General features: G+C 52.0%; 1 long non-coding RNA gene across 1 annotated transcript; it reads right to left on the bottom strand.

Annotated features, from left to right (window-relative positions):
• Nucleotides 1-450: 450 nt before the first annotated feature.
• On the bottom strand, nucleotides 451-3,235 carry LOC147688852 (uncharacterized). The gene is made up of 3 exons (XR_015300569.1): nucleotides 2,134-3,235; nucleotides 1,871-2,077; nucleotides 451-1,814 (listed from the first exon to the last, which is right to left on the bottom strand). It is a non-coding gene; the product is annotated as an uncharacterized LOC147688852 (long non-coding RNA).
• Between the last annotated feature and the right edge of the window lie 1,555 nt (nucleotides 3,236-4,790).

The following is a 4,790-nucleotide window of genomic DNA, read 5'->3' as shown; positions in this document are numbered from 1 at the left end:
TTCATTACTTTTGTTACAATCGCATCACCCGTGCGAATGCTGTGATTGTAACAAAAGTACATAATTACTGCTGCTGGGCGGGGCTGCTGTCCTTAGGCCCAGCAGCTTAGTCGGAATTTGCAACCCCATTTAGTGCACATGTCAGACAGAGCTGGACTGAGCCTCAAGTCCTACTCGCTTCTGTATGAAGGCTCCTAGCTCCTGGCCCCCTGCTCTTCTTCTTAGCATTTCTTACAAGGTTTTTGCCATTCAAGTAAACTCAGACCTTTATGAATGCATCAGGGTTGGTGCTCTCCACCCTCTACCATTTTACCTACTCTCCCATCCATGTGCTAGTGCAGCCCATCTCAAGGAGCCGGAGGGAGTGGTTTCTCTGCCGCTTCAGTGTGTCTATCATGGCTGGAGTCGGCGAATTCCGTGGGTGTGTTCTGTGTTTTTTTATTTTTTTTTAGATATTTTTAATCTGCCTATTCTGCTTTGCTTAAGGGTCAGTGAATTCCCTACAAGTATTCATCCTGTCCCGTCTTTAAGGAACCCATCCCTCTCTTGGTAGGCAGGGTTGCTCTGTGCCCACTTATGCCCCCCTCTTAAGTGGTGTAGGCTCCTTGTGACCCCCTTAGTCTATCTCTGCAGGGGTTCGGTAGAGGAGCGGCCCTTCTATCTCGAGGTCGGCTGAGTAACCCTCTGCCACATGAATCTGCCCACCTCTGTTGTCCGTGTAGTGCCTGCTCCTCCTCCGGTTTGCAGCACTGCACGCTCTCTTCATCCTCCTTTGGCGGTTGCTTGTCCTTGAAGGAATGACTTTGCTGATAACCCTGGATACTCTTTCTGTGGTTTTGCTTGAAAAGGTCCCCCAGCGATGCACCCCTCCCCCTCCACTCACCTGCCTCCCGGCAACAACTCAAACTTTGCTAGGCGGTGACAGACGATCTTAGAAACGGTTCAATAGTCACTTTTACGGCTACACACAAAGGGATTGTTCTATGCCGATCATATTTACTGGCCGTGCTGCTCCTGTGCACAGACCATGCAGTCCGTGGAGGATTTGGTGCTAGGAACAACGCATCGACTATTCTGTCCTTTTGCACAGGCCATCCAATCTGTGGTGAGCCGAAGGGCACCTCACCCAAGCAGTGCTGCCCTTGTGCACTGGAGGGTGGTGCAGAGTGTAGGACTGTACTTTTCTTGTACATAGGTCACATGGTCTACGTTTAAGGGTGGTAGGCCTGTGCACAGCAGTGACGAAACACAAAATGATGCCTTCTCCTGCTTCAAAGAATCACGCATTCCCAAAAGTGAGGCGGTCATTCCTTTTACATTAATCCACCTATATGATCTCTACAAAACACTACGTTTGCAACCTATCAATCTATCAAAGTTGTAACTTTTCAAGCATAGCCAATAGGTCCTGCCTTTGGGACCTTGTAAGTATTTAGCCTTGCAGCACATTATCCTGGGTGCCAGAGCATTTACTGTTCTTTATTGTGTAAAGTCCAGAACTGTGTTGTGTGAGCAGCAGTCACCGTTGGTATAACAACATAAACCTGAATTAAAGTATGCAATGATTTGTTAAACTTCATAAAGCACACTTGTGAAACCATTACTGAATGATGCCACCTCCTGTGATGTCATGTGTGGGGGGTGGGGCAAAGCGCGGTTGGTGTCACCTACACTACTCCTATGGTTTTGGTGAAGTAATGGTTGTACATAAAGGATGTTACTGTTGGAACTCGAGTGCTTTTTTGCAATTAAAATTAGTTGGAAAACGTAGGCCATGTTAGCTACATTGCTATGGACTCTATTTCTGTCTCACTCTCTCCTGCCCCTTCACTGTCTTGGCCTCTCCACTCTTCCTCTATTTCTGTCTGACTCTCTCCTGCCCCTTCCCTGTCTTGGCCTCTCAACTCTTCCTCTGTTTCCGTCTCACTCTCTCCTGCCCCTTCTCTGTCTTGGCCTCTCCACTCTTCCTCTGTTTCCGTCTCACTCGCTTCTGCCCCTTCACTGTCTTGGCCTCTCCACTCTTCCTCTATTTCTGTCTCACTCGCTCCTGCCCCTTCCCTGACTTGGCCTCTCCACTCTTCCTCTATGTTTGTCTCACTCTCTCCTACCCCTTCACTGTCTTGGCCTCTCCACTCTTCCTCTATGATTGTCTCAGTCTCTCCTGCCCCTTCACTGTCTTGGCCTCTCCACTCTTCCTCAGTTTCCGTCTCACTCTCTCCTGCCCCTTCACTGTCTTGGCCTCTCCACTCGTCCTCTATTTCTGTTTCACTCTCTCCTGCCCCTTCACTGTCTTGCTTCTGTTTATTGTATTTGCACAAATCTAATATCTTGGTCTATTCTTTTTCAATAATCAGGCATTTTTGTTTATTAGCTGTTTATGTTTTTGATGCCCCCTCCCCGCCGTGTCGCAGCCTACAGCAAGACTACGTCTCAGTCCGCCGCGAGCCATGCTCATCTACCGGGCTGCAGGCACACTGATCCTGCCAGTCATTCCCACAGGCCGGTCGCAGCTCCCTCGGTGCCGCCCGTCCTCCAGCTGCAGAGCACAGCGTCACAGGCGCTGACCGGCTCCACAGAGTGCCCGCCTGCACAGGAGCAGCTCACAGCCAGCGGCCTCCCACATCCTCTGCAGGGCGGTCCTTGCCGCTTCCATCTAGGCCGCGGGACAACGCCTGCTTCACATGTACGGTGGCAAGCCTATTTTGTGTGCTCAATCCCCTACGAAGCACAGGTCAGCTTCTCTAAATTCTAATTATTTTGTTTACTTTGATACTCGTAGAATACTTGATAAATATTTCTCTGGTAGACTCTGGTAAACTCTAGAAGATATTCTGTTCAACTGCGCATGAGCTCAGGAGAAGCTGAGCCTCCAGAGAGCACGCGCAGTTAATATTTATGAACTTTTACTCTGACAAGGTATCGGAACAGTCTTACTTGTATCTTCTGTAGGAAGACTCTAATTCTTGCTCGGAAAATCTTGCGACGCGTTTTTCTTATTTCCCTATCGAAACGCGACGTGAAGGAACACCTCCTATTCCTCAAAATGTTCAGGTGAAGTGCGCAGCTCTCAGCGCGCCTCACCGGTATCACATGAATCTTCCAATTGGGCTAGAACGCTGACCTGTTTTCTGTTATTGGACACTTTGCCGCCATGTTGGAATCCACCCTGCACCCAATGCTGTTTACAAAGTTTTGACAACGCAGCTACCACCATTCCTCTCTTTTCCTTCTGGACATTTTTCTTAGTATAAGACCTTTTAGCGGGGGACCTCAATCCCCTACGAAGCACAGGTCAGCTTCTCACCCTCAACCCCTCAACATCAACCCCTCACTCACCCTCACCCTCACTCACCCTCACTCACCCTCACCCTCCCTCACTCACCCTCACTCACCCTCACCCTCCCTCACTCACCCTCACTCACCCTCACTCACCCTCACCCACCCTCACCCACCCTCACCCTCACCCTCACTCACTCTCACTCACCCTCACTCTCACTCACCCTCACTCTCACTCACCCTCACTCTCACTCACCCTCACTCACTCACCCTCACTCACCCTCACTCACTCTCACTCACTCTCACTCTCACTCACCCTCACTCTCACTCACCCTCACTCTCACTCACCCTCACTCTCACTCACCCTCACTCTCACTCACCCTCACTCTCACTCACCCTCACTCTCACTCACCCTCACTCTCACTCTCCCTCACTCTCACTCTCACTCACCCTCACTTTCACTCACCCTCACTCTCACTCACCCTCACTCACCCTCACTCTCACTCACCCTCACTCACCCTCACTCACCCTCACTCACCCTCACTCACCCTCACTCACCCTCACTCACCCTCACTCACCCTCACTCACCCTCACTCACCCTCACTCACCCTCACTCACCCTCACTCACCCTCACTGACTCTCACTCTCACTCTCACTCACCCTCACTCACCCTCACTCTCACTCACCCACCCTCACTCACCCTCACTCTCTCACCCTCACTCACCCACCCTCACTCACCCTCACCCTCACTCACCTTCACCCTCACTCACCCTCAACCCCTCACCCTCACTCACCCTCAACCCCTCACCCTCAACCCCTCACCCTCCCTCACCCTCAACCCCTCACCCTCACTCACCCTCAACCCCTCACCCTCAATCCCTCACCCACACTCACCCCCACTCACCCTCACTCACACTCACACTCACTCACCCTCACTCACCCTCACTCACCCTCACCCTCACTCACCCTCACTCACCCTCAACCCCTCACCCTCACCCACCCTCAACCCCTCACCCACCCTCAACCCCTCACCCACCCTCAACCCCTCACCCTCACTCACCCTCAACCCCTCACTCACCCTCACCCTCAACCCCTCAGCCTCACCCTCACTCACCCTCAACCCCTCACCCTCACTCACCCTCACTCACCCTCAACCTCATGCTAAAGATTTACAAAAAAACCCATAAACAATTCTAAAAGCACTAACTCTAATGCTGCGAGACCTATTGCATTTCTAATGCTTGTTTGACTTTTTTTACTACTAGCTCCCCCCCACCCATTTCTCTCCCCACAACCCCCCTCCCCACACCTCCCCCTGAACGCCCCCTCCCCACACCTCCCCCCTCCCCACACCTCCCCCTGAACCCCCCCCTCCCCACACCTCCCCCTGAAGCCCCCCTCCCCACACCTCCCATTGAGACGTCCTGGGTCATAGGACACCCAGGTGTAGATGTCAGTGAAGACAGTGCGTCTCCGCTTGCCCTGTGGCCGATTATCAGTAGGTACATCTTGGG

The sequence above is a fragment of the Lissotriton vulgaris genome, chromosome 10 (assembly GCF_964263255.1).
Source record: "Lissotriton vulgaris chromosome 10, aLisVul1.2, whole genome shotgun sequence".
Lineage (NCBI taxonomy): Eukaryota > Metazoa > Chordata > Amphibia > Caudata > Salamandridae > Lissotriton > Lissotriton vulgaris.
The sequence above is the reverse complement of the archived record's forward strand: the minus strand, read 5'-3'. Positions and strand labels throughout refer to the sequence as shown.